The following is a 14,797-nucleotide window of genomic DNA, read 5'->3' on the forward strand; positions in this document are numbered from 1 at the left end:
TGGAAAACGGTATTTAGACATCAAGATTTGAGTGCCAGGTATGTTCATGGTTACTGGGATATCATTGCTTCTAGGCCTCCTCAGTGGATAGAATTAGGAAATGTGTGTGTGTGTGTGTGTGTGTGTGTTTCTGTGAGTTATATACATTTATCTGTTTGTCTATCTGTATACATTTAAAACTGTGGCTTTATACTGACACCCTCATGAATTCAATAGTGAAACTTTCAATTACAGTTCAATTCCACAGGGCTTATGTTAGCTTATGTTAAGCTTTTATATACCTTGATACTTGAAGGACAGTTTGTCTAAATATAAAATTCTTGGTTCATTCATTCTTTCCGTGAGTTTTTTAAAAAAATATATTGCTTTTGTTACTTTGCATTGTAAGTTGTGTTTAGAGCATCTGGTGCCAGTCTGATTTCAATTGTCATCTTTATGCTTAGAGGTCTTGAGAATTAAAAAAAAAATTTTTTTTTAAGTCTAACAGTTTTATTAGGATATGTTTTCAAATTCATCCTCCTGGTTCAGTTTTCCCAGGTACCTGTTGGTCCTTTTCAATATGTACATTTTGGTCTTTTCTCATTTCCAGAAAGTTTCCTTGGATTATACTTTTAAGTATTAGTTCTGTTCAATTGTTTTGTTTTTATCTTCACGATCTCCTATTACACATACTTGTTTTCTTCTTTGGTTTTCTTCTATTTCAACCACTTTACTTCTGATCCATTTTATTTCTTTGCCTTGTTTTCATTCTCTTGGTTGCTTTTTCTGGCTTTCTTCAATGTCCCTTAGTAAAATTTTATTTGGATCTAGTCTCCCTTGGGGACTTTGTGATTTCATCTTTGATTCTGCAATGATTTTGTCTTTTCCTTTCATTTCTTTCCTAAGTTCAATCAACTCTATTTTTATTTTTTCTTGTTATTGTCCATTTTTGCTTTTAATTTTTGAATTTTATATTCAAGGTGGTTTTTCATACCTCCAAATGCTTATTTGAGGGTAATTAATTCAGTGTGGAATATCATGTTATAGTTTTCTTGTTCTTCATATTTCTTTTCAAGGTGGGAGGGAATTTTCATCAGCTTAAGTGGGTTTGATTTTGTATTCTCAAAATACTTGGTATAGATTTAGTCTGTTTTTGCCAGTTTATTTTGTGAGTTTGGGTGATTTACAAGAATCTTAGGTCAAGGGTATCTTCTGTCAGTGTAGCAAAAGTACAGTGCGTGTGTGTGTGTTGGGGAGAAGGGGTTGTGTATCTTCTTTCTAATCTTTATTTTTGGGGTTCTCTTTTGTCTTGCAAGCCTCTACATTTTCCCCTTTTGCCCCTTTGCCCATTTTCACCTTCACCATCCAATTTCCAAAGACCTCCTTTACCTTCCTTTCTATCATCTCAAGAGCAATGAATTTTTGAAGACTGCCACAGCTAATCATGTGCTCTTAAAAGTCCATTCCATGTAGCACATGCTCTGATCTAATGGCACTCTCCAATATTTTTGCACCTAGTGTGGACTTTCTCTTTCTGGTGGTGATTGTAAATTAGTTTTAGTGCCACTACTAGTTCCCCTTTTCTCTCTTGGACAGAGTTTTTTTCCAAAGTGTCCTTCTGTATTACCTACTTTTAGGTAATTTGATACTTGGACATTCTCTGTCTTTTTGTTATGTTATGGGCATTGGTTTTATGTGATTTGTCTGTTGTTCTTGTAGTTCTTATATTGTTTTTTGGAAGATGGACTGGGACATTCAGTTTATGGCCCTGTATTTGCCTCACATATATGGGTATACATGCATGTATGCATGTATATACTTATCTCTCCTATCAGAATGTAATTTCCTTAAGAGTAGAAATTCAGTTTTACTCATCCTTCTGTCCTTAGCAATAATCCCAGTGCCTGTCATACACAATGCCCTTTAAACCTTTCTTTTCCATATTAACAATTAAAACAAAATTGTAGTACAACATGTTACTCTGTTAATAAATTATCTATCCCTTTCCCAAAGGCTGCAGATAGCTAAAGGTTTGTAATATGAAGTGAAAACTCTTCTAACTGTGCAACTATGCCCATGTGGGCTAGATAACCAGCCCTGGGAGTTATTATTTGAGAACCTGAATATATAGAAATTGCCATGTTCCTCATGAGTGAAGGAATATGATTTATATAGTACTATAAGATGATGCTCTTCAGTTTAGAGGAGAGCCCCATGGTTCCTGAATGAATACATTATTGTTATTATTATTGTGACTTGACTATAAAATGAAATGAGAGATTTCAGGAATCTTTTGTTCAAATGAAGAGATAAGTAGCAGTGTTACATTATGCTACTGTAGTTTAAATTGGTTGGGAAGGTCAAAAGTGCTACAATGAATATTTAATGTTCTGATGAAATCTTAAGGGAAATGATGATGTATTCACCAATACCAGTTTCACACTGAACTCTTCCTTACAGTCATTCTGTCTGGATCATGTAGCAAATGAAATTTAATGTAACTGCCATTTGAATGAGAGATAGATACTTTTGGCAGTTCATGATTCAGAAAGAGAAGTAAGTGATGGATAGGGATATAGGGATCAAACCTAAGAATATACATAAAGACTTATATATATGAGTGCTATGGGCTGAAGCGTGTTCTCTCCCCACCCCCCCATGCATATGTTGAAGTCCTAATCCCTGGTACCTCAGAATATGACCTTATTTGGAGACAGGGCATTTAAAGAAGTAATTAAGGTAAAATGAGGTCATATGGGTGGGTCCTAATTCTGATAAGAATAGGACACCTCTGCACACACACACACACAGAAGAAAACCCATGTGTGTGAAGACGGGGATAAGATATGGCCATCTACAAGCCAAAGAGAGAGGCCTCAGAAAAAATAAACCCTGCTGACACCTTGATCTTGGACTTCTATCCTCCAGAACTATGAGAAAATGAATTTCTATTGTTTAAGCTACCCAGATTGTGGTACTTTGTTGATAACCCTACCAAACTAGTGCTACAAGGATACTCATTACAGAATTTTTTAATAGCAGTTCAAAATGGAAACAACATAGATATCCAAGAGTGGAGGCACAGATTTATTCTTATCCAAGTTTACCTATCCTACCCCCTCTGGCAGTCTCTTTGATGGCAGCAAAAGACAGTAAGAATAGTCAAGGATGCAGGCTGCCACCTTCATAAGTAACCCGAGCCAACTCATGAGAATTACCAGTAGAATGAGCACCACTATCTTTCAGTCTATGGTTTCCTCTATGCAGTGGATAGTGTAGCAAGGCCCCATGGATTAAAACATTAGTTTTATTTATGCTGATCATGAACATGCCAGAGAGAAAAAGAAGACAGGTACTATGCCTGGAAATTCTAAGCACACAGACTCAGTATATCACTTTTTACCAAAACGATTTCATTATTTGTTTTCTATACAAATTTCCTCCAGAACCTCCACTGAATTAAGATTTAAACTGCTCAGTTTATTCTTGTTTGTTATCCCTAATCTCAAATTGCTATGCCAAGACCAAAATATATTTGCTTATATCTGATTAAATATTTCTGGTTTTTGCCAACTAAACCTTACAATATAGTCCCCAAGATTCATTACCACAAACAAAAATCTTTCAAGGTTTATTTCTCATATATATTATTTCTTGTAATTTCTCTCCATTTTAATATAGCAGATTTGTTCCATAGATGACTAGAATTCAGCAGGTTAAAAAAATTAGGATATTCTAAAAACATTGAAATACTATGCATTCATTAAAATAATAATTTTAAAATAATGACATGCAAAAGTGTTAGTAGAATATTAAGGAAGCAGTATACAAAGCTATTTCATAGAAAATGCTCTACATTTTGTATATCTATCTATCTATCTATCTATCTATATATATATATCTTTAGGAGGAAAGATTTTACATGGTTTTGGTTTTTTCCAAATTTTGTTTTTATACTTTTCCAAATTTCCTCACAAATTATGTATTACTTTTATAAGCAGAAAAAAAGGAAGGCAGAAAGGAACAGATATGGAGAAGAATGCTGATTTAATCTCATGGCCACACTTAAGATTTTTTGTTGCATAATTATGGAGTGAGGTGAGGTTTTCAAACAAATTTTTTTTAATGCATGGACACGGATTCGGCCAGAATAGGTGCTAAACTGGATCTCTCTCGAGGCCCCTGCTATGTCAAAGGTTAATCTTTGTGCTGCCAAAATAATAGGAGGTACAGGGCACCTCAGGGCTGAGAGTGGAGCAGTGAGGAGGGGCATTTAGGTATTTTGAGAGTAGTGGTCTTTATCACCTGGCATGGAAGTATTTCAGAATTTTAACTAAGGCAGTTAGTTATACGAAGTGTATATCAGCCCTGCATGTACATCTCAATCTCTTTAATGGCTACATTTAATTTCATTGAATGGATTAATCTTAATTTATTTAATGAGTCCCTTATTGATGGTCATTTAGATAGTTTGCCATTTTTTGACATATTTGTGAACATGGGCCAGTATATCACAGTGTGACTTTGGAGAAGTCATCTTTCTCCTTAGAATTATGAATCCTTTCTTAATATTAGCAAGGAATTGTGAAGTTCACATTAGAAATCTGTAGTTTTAAGGGGATATTGAAGTTTACCTCAATGGTCTCAAACCTTGACTTTGCATTAGAATCACCTATAGAACTATTTGGAATTATTCATCTGTGACCTAGAGATTCTGATTTAGATCTGGATGGGTTCTAAGTATTTGTATTTTTCAATAAGCTGCTCCACAAATGATTCTGTTGCCCAGCCAGTATTAGCAGCTACTGAAATATAAAAGAATTAATATTTTAAAAGAGGACACGATTGTACGATTTGTCAATGTCTAACGTATTATAAGAAGCATTGGCGAAGATGTGGAGCTACTGAAGCTCTCATACCTGCTAGTGGGAGTGTAAATAGGTAAAATCATTTTGTAAAACTCTGGCAGTATCTATTAAGTTGAACTTAATAGGATACTTTATACTCAGCAGTTCTACTCCTAGGTTTATACTCCACAGAAAAGCTTAATATTCTTAGTTTCACTATTTATAATAACACCAGACTGCAAACAAGTGTCCACTAATAGTAGAATAGAGGAAGTAAATTGAATGCTATTTTTATATAATGGAATACTACCCAGCGATGTGAAATCATCAAACTACAGCTACATACAATGTGGATGAATCTCAAAAAAACAAAACATGTAGCAAGAGAAGCCGGATTCAAACAAATGCATATATACAATTTTATCTAAAACAGGCAAATCTGTATCTATAGTGTTAGAATTGGGAGAGTGGTTACCTTTGGGAGGTGTAATGACTGTAAGGGTACACAAAGGGAGGCATCAGGGTGTGGGTAATATTTTGATCTGGGTACTACTTACATGGGTATGTTCAGTTTGTGCAGAATCATCAAGTTGTGTACTTGTGATTTGTAGTCTTTCTATGTATTACATGTTGATAAAAAGTTCAAAAATATTGTAAAACCATCATTAGGAGGAAGTTCCTCCAAATAACAAAATTTTTTCATGATAGAATAATAGCTGTCCTTCCATTAACTGTAAAAGAGGAATTTGGTCTGCAGTGGTGTGCTGAGGCCAGCTTGTACTGGCTCACTAGACCAATTTAGGTGCATCTCCTCACCTCAGCAACATCATCTTCATAGCTTAAAACTGGCCATATTTACACCATGGAATTGGCAAATGCTACATCAGGTTGTTGTTTTCTCAGAGAGCTGCTTACCTACTCAGTACTGAGTTTACATCTCGTTGTATGTGGGGATATTATTTAACCTGTTTTATAGCTCATGGCATTAGTAAACAATATAAAGGTCTAAAGTGGCTAAAATGATCATGCCTTTTAGAATTATCATTATCATATTTGAGACTGCAAAGAATCTTTTTTTCCTTCTGTAATTCACATATCAATCCAGTAAGAGGAAATATGTCATTAAGAACTTCCTTTGTCATTTTAAATTTGGTTGCAGTGTCACAAATTAGCATTACAAGAACATTATCAGGTCCTGAAATCTACCCTCAGTAATCAGAGTCATTGTGAATCACCTGAGACTGAAGCTATGTTGTTTTTTTTTCCATCTTACTGCTAGAAAATGATCATTGTAGCCCGGAGAAAGCTAACAGAATTGTCATCTGCAATTGAGACACTCAACTCTGTGCTGGTGTCTTCTGTCAACCAGATGCATACAGACATAATAGATATTCTCTTTATTGAATCGTTGTCATGGCATTGTTGTGACAAAAGAGACAGTTTAACATTTTTCTCTATTCTGTTCAGCTCTTTAGGTTTCTGTGCTCTCCTTTTCACTTTCTTTTTGATTCTATCTATATCCACAGTCTTCTCTTTATTTCTCTCTGTTGTCACTTTAGCTTCTCAAATATTAAAATCTCTTAAATATTGTGATGAATGGGTTAAACTACTAATAGTTTCCCCAAGGGAAATTTGGAGTTCTTTTTCATGCAGTGTGAAAATTTTTTTCCAGCATATTTTTGCTTTGTGACAAAAACATAGTGACTTATTATTAGAAGGTATCTTGAGATTCTTTAGGACCATTCATTTCTAAGAACCCCCTACTACCATCATGTACTAGAAAGAATTCTAGTGACTAACATTAATTAACATGTATCAAACACAGATGGTTACTTGTTATGGAGCACCAAAAGAAACAGGAAAGTGAAAGAAAATGTATATGGAGAAAAAAAATATATATGTATATATCTATACATATATATCGGGTTGGGCAAAAAGTTCGTTTGGCCAACCCAATACATACATATATATATACATATATATATGTGTGTATATATATATATGTATATATATATGTGTGTGTATATATATATATATGTATATATATATATACACACATACATATATATGAAAAAATGCATGTTAGTTTTGCTTACTATAATGCTGAAACTGATTATGGGGTTCAACGGTTGTTAGCCTATTCCATTTTTAATAAAGTTCCCCATCATCTTTTCACCTAAGTATTTTAGTAGTTACTGATGATTGTTGTCTGAATCCATTACTTCTTTGGGGGTTACAAATGGTGATATTCTATCATTCTTCATTTTTTAAGCTATGTTTCTTCTATAAAGAAAACTTTTACTAGCTTTTTGGTTTGTGCAAGGAAAATAGGGTAAGTGCTTGATTCCCTTTATCTCCATCCACTGCCTTTGACTTTTTTACTTTAATTAAAAAATTTTTTTTGATCTCTAGAAGTTCTGTGCCTTTTCAGATCTTCTTGGAGTTTACTCACATTTTTAAACCTGTTTTTATTTCTTGGAATATATTATAATTTTTATATTCTGTTTGATGATCCCATTATATGAAGAAGTCATAGCCAGTTTGACAGTGTCACCTGTTGTTTCTGCTGGCTGTTAGAGTGTTTTATTTCCTTTTGAACTGTGAACCGTTTATTTATCTTGGTACCCATCTTTGGGAATTCTTGGGGTCTTGTATAAAGGTAGGTTTCTCCATGGATGAGTTTCATTTGTTTCTGTCAGATGCCTATGGACGTAAGAAGCCTTCGACCTCTTCAAAATATCAATTCTCCTCTTGAAACATTTTAGACCACGCATTTAGTGTGGATTCAGGTTGCAAATTGTGGTTTGTGGTTACAAGTAACCAGGGAAGAATTTTCCTCTAGCTCTTAGCCCCAGGTTTTGAGATAGGCAATATTCCTGGGGTAGTAGGTAGAAAAGTTTATAACTCACCCTATATTGAGACCCTAGCCCTTGCGGTCGCAGGGTTATGGACAGGTCTCCAGTAGACTCTTCAACTTGGGTGGCCCCTGGGATTTGTCTTCTGTCCTCCAGCTTTGAAGATCATGTAAACCAGAGCTCAGGTTCATTAGGTTCAATAAGTACCCTCACAACAAAAAGGTCAGTTTCAACATTCTGCGTACCTCTCTGGCTTCCCACCTTTACTTTTTTTTTTGGCTTGCGTACTTCTTTTTTTTTTCCGGTACACGGGCCTCTCACTGCTGTGGCCTCTCCCGTTGCGGAGCGCAGGCTCCGGACGCGCAGGCCCAGCGGCCATGGCTCACGGGCCCAGCCACTCTGCGGCATGTGGGATCTTCCCGGACCAGGGCATGAACCTGTGCCCCCTGCATCGGCCGGTGGACTCCCAACCACTGCACCACCAGGGAAGCCCTTTTTTTTTTTTTTTAACTGGTTATGGATGCATTTGAGAAGATTTTTAAAATATATTTTATGCATTTTTAGTTGTTTTTAGCAAGAGCCTCAGTCCACAAACTTAGTTCATCATTTTATCAGAAATACAAACACTGTCATTATATGCTCTTTTCTTTAACTGGGCTTCATTCTTTAAGACTTAGATATTATCTTATTGATCTTTCTAGTTATTTTATGTTTATTAATTGTGTATATTTCAGTCCTTGTGAGCACACTTGATTTATTCTACTGTTCCATTTAATTTTAGCCTGCTAGACACATAGTAACTATTCAGTAAAATTCTCACTTATCAGTATAAAATAAGTGAGCTTTTCATTAAGATTATTCCAGAGTACTTGATACTTCATTCGTATGAAAGAGTAAAACCCCTTTTACTAGCATACCTATCTTACTTTTGGGGAGAACTTTCTAATTGGAGAAATTTGACTGGTATTTGGGAATTCTTAGTTAAATATCTATGTGGTATACATGCATTATGGGAATTCTGTATTTTCTCAGTATTTTATTAAGCATAAAATGGACTGAAATAGTTCATTTTCCTTTTGAGATGAAAGTTTTGATCAGTAGGGACAGATTGTTCCTCTATAGGTTCTTTAGCAGATAGGAAGCAGATGTGGCATTGGGTGGAGACCGCTAGGGGAAGAACAAATGTATGAGTAATCTGGAAAACGATTAAAGTCAAATTATGAGTTAAATGTCAGCCTTTGGACCAAAACCTTTCCATTCTCGGTACTTTGAAGAGACAAGCAACTGAGTGTTCTTCATAAAGGAGAGACTGTTCTTAAAAGCCAGTACCACCCCACTATACTTAGTGTTGTATTTACAAGTGTTTTTGTTTTTTAACAATCTGATTTAGACTTTCTTAGCTTAGGTAGGATATAACCCTTCATTAGCCTGTATTTGTACTTAAGGAGTCTGGTTTTATTTGATTAGAGAATGTCTTTAAAATCATATGCACTTTGTGCATTTCTAGGAATGTCTGGCATGTTTACTGGTCAAATGCCTTGCAGATGGAAATGGAATTTTGTGAGGAATCTTCTGGATCAAATACGAATCTATTTTTACTTTAATAAAACTATTCAAAGCATAAAGACTTCAGTCTGGGTGTAAATGCTAGCTGCTGATCTGGGAAGGGTTGCCAGGAAAGTACCTGCTAAGGATTGAAATGATTTTCCCATTCCTGGGGCCTTTTTTTTGGTTGTGCTTGAATTACAGACATAAACCAGATGGGATCAACAGGTCTTCTAGATCTCTGAAGTGCTTCATGATGACTACATTCACTAGGCACAATGTTTTCTCCTGTATTCACTAATGTGCTTTATAGTATTTGAATTCAGTGAAGATACTGTTTAGTTTTGTGTTTAACAGCACCCATTTAGAAATTATTAGACTAATTCCATTCTCCAGGGGAATACTTGAGAGGTAGAGCTGGGGACAGTTATAATCATTTCAGTTTAAAATTATACCTGCAATAAGAAATAAATCATAGACTCTCTGCAGTCCAGCTTGTAAATAAATAATAAATAACAATAAAATTAGAATATATCTACAATGAATGAAGATTTCCAGCTTCTCTGTGCTTCTGGACATATTTTTCCACTTTTCAGTGCATCTACCTAATTAGTGACAGATATCAGGTCATAGTGGTCTTATCCGGTCATAGCTTACAGTTTAATTCTGTTCAGATATGCTGGGCCATTGAAGAAAAATGCTCTTCAACATAGAAGAGCTGTGTTGCCTCTGCTTCTCACATTAGTTAATATCTTAATGTTGAAATTAAGTTATACCATCCTGTGGTAGCTGGAGGAAAACGTAATGAAAGCCTTTTGGAAACATGTGCTAATAGCCACTGGCCACCAGTGTAGCATAGTGTTCCTCATAAAGGAGAGCTGATAGAGGAAAAGGTGATCTGTCAAACATGTAGTTTTTAATACTTTAAGTTTCTTTGTAAATCAATTTATTGAGATATAATTTACATGTAATAAAATGCACCCATTTTATGCGTAAAGCTCAGTGAATCTTGACAAACTATACACCCTTGTAATCACCACCTCAATCATTAACCCGAGAGAGAAACCTGAAGTTTCTTCCAGATTCCTCTCTTCCTCACACCCAAATAATTACTAATCTCTGTTCATACTACACTCTGAATTTCTGAAGAACCTATTCCCTCCTCTTTACTCTCATAGCTACTACCTTAGATATGCTTGACCCTTACTTTTTTCACCTCTATTACTTACTGCAATCTACTTTATAACTGGTTTTTTACTCTTTAACTTTTTTTTCCTTTATACCTTCCGTAATGTTACTAAGTTGTGATTATTCTAATCACATTAGCCCCCTACCTTGCTTAAAATCCCTTGATGACCCTTCACAGTTCCCATTCTCAGTCATCAGTTTCTAAGTAAGAGATTGGCTCATAGTGGCAACTGCCTTGATGACTTAATCGGTTATGAAATATTCATGGAGAAGCAGATTTGTGAAGGGAAGGTGATGAGTTAGTTCACTTAACAATGTGGAGGAGTAAAAGTTTGCCTTGTGTTTCAGTTTTAAAGTTATCAGAAGCATTTTATTTGATTCTAGCTTTACATAAAAAACTATGAGGGAAGGAGAAAAGCATCTTTCAAACGTTCATCTAAAACACCATAAAATGTTCTGAGATATTTTATATTGATGAAAAAAAGAATTTTATCAATGCTAGGTAGGAAGAATTGCAATGTTTGTTCTCGTTTATTTATACTCAAAGCGATTATTAAGTCTAAATTCATGAACACTCATTTTATTTGCATATACTAGCCTTTTAAAAAGTGCCTTCCCTAATTCTCAACCACGTCTCAAAAACCATAATGTGTTTATGAATTATGAGATTTACCTTTTAGATCGGTAAAGATAAACTCTGAGGTAAAATAATTGATAGCGGAGTATCTCTACCTTGAATGGGAGGAAAACATAGAAGAAATACTTAAATATGACAATAAAAAAACATAATGAACTTTATTTTTGCTACAGATATCATCTCAACCTTAATTGTCAAGCATATAGGTTATTTTCTATACCATAAATATTCTATATCCTCTAGTTTTTCTTAACACAGAAAGATATTTAGTATAGTTCCTAAATATAAATAAAGTAGTCCTAAAGTACTTTTAGGCCTGTTTACATTAGTTATTTCAATAGTCATTAAAGAGAGTGATTCTAATTTAAATGAGTTTTATCAGTCTGCTCTGGGGTATTATTTAGAAAAGTGATTATTCCCTTCTTTAAAAAATGAAAGTCCTCAAAAATTAAAAATAAAACTACCATGTGATCTAGCAGTTCTTCTTCTGGGTATTTATCTGGAGAAAATGAAAACAGTAACTAAAAAAGATACAGGCACCCCCATGTTCATTGCAGCATTATTTATAGTAGCCAAGATATGGAAACAACCTAAGTGTCCATTGATGGATAAATGGATAAAGAGAATGTGATACACACACACACACACACACACACACACACACACACACACACACACACACACACACACACGCACAATGGAGTATTATTCAGCCATAAGAAAGAATGAGATCTTGCCATTTGCAACTGCATGGATGGACCTTGAGGGCATTATGCTAAGTGAAATAAGTCAGAGAAAGACAAATACCGTATGATCTCACTTATATGTGAAATCTAAAATAAATAAATAAAATGAAATACCAAGCTCATATATATATAAAACAGATTAGGTAAGGGGTGGGTTAAATGGGTGAAGGGTGTCAAAAGTACAAACTTCCACTTATAGAATAAATAAGTCATGGGGATGTAATGTACAGCGTGTCAGCTATAGTTAATACTGTATTTCATATTTGAAGATTGCTAAGAGAATAGATCTTAAAAGTTCTCATCACAAGAAAAAAATATTCTGTAACTATGTATGGTAATGGATGTTAACTGACTTAATCATGGTGAACATTTTGCAGTATATACCTATATTGAATCATGTGTATACCTGAAATTAATACAGTGTTGTATGTCACCTGTACCTCAATAAGAAAATGAAAGTCCTGATCAAAATCCCAGCAAGCAGATATTGACAAATGGATTCTAAAGTTTATATGGAAAAGCTAAGACCTAGAATAGCAACATGATACTGAAGGAGAACAAAGTTGGAGGACTGACACTAACCTATTTCAAGACTTACTATAAAGGTACAATAATCAGGGCAGCATGGTATTGGTGAAAGAATGGACACATATATCAATGGAGAAGAATAGAGGGTCCCAAAATAGACCCACACAAATATAGTCAAGCGATCTTTGACAAAGGAGCAAAGGCAATTCAATAGGGAAAGAATAGTCTTTTCAATAAATGGCACTGTAACAATTGGATATTCATATAAAATTGAATCTAGGCATAGACCTTATACCTGTTGCAAAATTAACTCAAAGTGGATCATACCTAAATATAAGACACGAGACTATGAAACTTTTAGAAGAAAACTTAAGAGAAAATCTAGGCAGTGTTGGGTTTAGCAAGTTTTTAGATACAACACCAAAAGCATGATCCATGAAAAAGAAAATTGGTAAGTTGGACATAGTTAAAATAAAAAACTTCTGCCTTGTGAAGGACGCAATTAAGAAAATGAAAAGGCAAGTCAGACTCGGAGAAATATTTGCAAAACATATATGACATATTCGTGATATGACAAAAAAACCCCTTAAAACTCAACAATAAGGAAACAAAGAATCCAATTTAAAATGGGCCCAAGAGGGCTTCCCTGGTGGCGCCAGTGGCTGAGAGTCCGCCTGCCGATGCAGTGGACACGGGTTCGTGCCCCGGTCCGGGAGGATCCCACATGCCACGGAGTGGTCAGGCCCGTGAGCCATGGCCGCTGAGCCTGCGCGTCCGGAGCCTGTGCTCCGCAACGGGAGAGGCCACAACAGTGAGAGGCCCGCGTACTGCAAAAAAAAAAAAAAAAAATGGGCCCAAGAGCTGAAAATTCAGAGAAGATATACCAGTGGCAAATATGCATATGAAAAAATGCTCAACATCTTTGTCATTTGGAAGTTGCCTATTAAAACAATGAGACCACTACAGACCTATTGGAATGACTAAAATTTAAAAAAAACCTGACAAATATGAAATGCTGATAAGAATGTAGAGCCAGTAGGAATACAAGATGGCACAGCCACTTTGGAAGACAGTTTGGTGGCTTCTTACAAAGCTAAACATAGTCTTACTGTACAATCCAGCAATTGCACTACTGAGTGCAATTCAATACCCAATTGAGATGAAAATTTATGTTCACACAAAAACCTGCATATGAATATTTAAGCCACTTTATTCATATCACTGAAAACCAGAAGTAACCAAGATGTCTTCAATAGGTGAATGGACAAACAAACTGTGGTACATATAGACAATGGAATATTATTACTCAGTGATTTTTTAAAAAATAGAAGCTATGAAGCCACGGAAAGATACAGATGAACCTTAATTGCATACTGCTAAGTGAAAGAAGTCAATCTGAAAAGGCTACAAATTATAATATATGATTCCAACTATATGAAATTCTGGAAAAAACAAAACTATATAGACAGTGAAAAGATCAGTGGCTGCCAGAGATTCAGGGAGAGAGGAGGATGGTTAAATAGGGGATTTTTTAGGGCAATGGAACTATTTTGTATGATACTTTCTTGGTGGATACATGACATGATGCATTTGTCAAAACCCATAGTACTTTACAGCACAAAGAGTGAACTTTAATGTATGCATATTAAAAAAATAATTTAGTAGGTTGGAGGATCCCAGGAAGAAATGCATATAGACTGTGACAGGAGATTGTAACTGTATTTCAATTGCATGGAACAACCTTCTTGAAGGTATGAGCAGGGAAGAGTGGAAGGGGAATGTGCTGACCTAAGTAACTTTGGAAATGAGTCTGTAAGACTAGATGCAAAAGGAATTACACATTATCATTATGCTTTTGTTAATAAAGTTATTTCCCATGGGGGTACAAATTGAAAATTCTGATACCACTATACATATATTCTGGAATTAATAATTAACTAAATGGATGAGAGATGGTGGGAGCCAGATTTCTCCTTGTTGGAGTAGGAATTTACAGATAAGTAAGGGAAAGAGGCTAGAATGATCCCTTTGGTAATAGATTAGAGTTGGAGACATCAGTTTGAACTCATGGTTAGCTTAACGTAGACACAGATGGTTTCATAGAGAAATATCGATATACGTATACGCACAGGTTGGTATACACACATATATTTCCTTGCTCTGTCATCAGAGGGCCTAAAAGAAATGACACCTAGTAGTAAATAATATACCTAGCCACTAGATCTTTGTTTCTAATGCCATTCCCCAATAAAGGGAATCATGGCTTCTTGAAGAAATGGCTGATTCTAGGACTGGGGTAGGAAATATATGAGTCTAGAGAATCTTATAATGCTAGAAAGTAAGGAAGTGCTTACAAAAACAAAAAATCCATGTTAATAGGGTTATGTCAAATGGACATAGGAGCCAACTGAAAGAGGTCCAATGGCCAAAGCTGGAAGAATTTGAACAATAAAATAAGTAAACTAGTACTGG

At 35.2% G+C, this 14,797-nt stretch overlaps 1 protein-coding gene across 8 annotated transcripts in view; it reads left to right on the forward strand.

Moving 5' to 3' along the window:
- The window catches only part of LRRC49 (leucine rich repeat containing 49), a 128,990-nt gene that overhangs the window by 52,688 nt on the left and 61,505 nt on the right, over window positions 1-14,797 (forward strand). The window lies entirely within an intron of this gene.

This window comes from Pseudorca crassidens, chromosome 1, assembly GCF_039906515.1.
Source record: "Pseudorca crassidens isolate mPseCra1 chromosome 1, mPseCra1.hap1, whole genome shotgun sequence".
NCBI classification, from domain to species: domain Eukaryota; kingdom Metazoa; phylum Chordata; class Mammalia; order Artiodactyla; family Delphinidae; genus Pseudorca; species Pseudorca crassidens.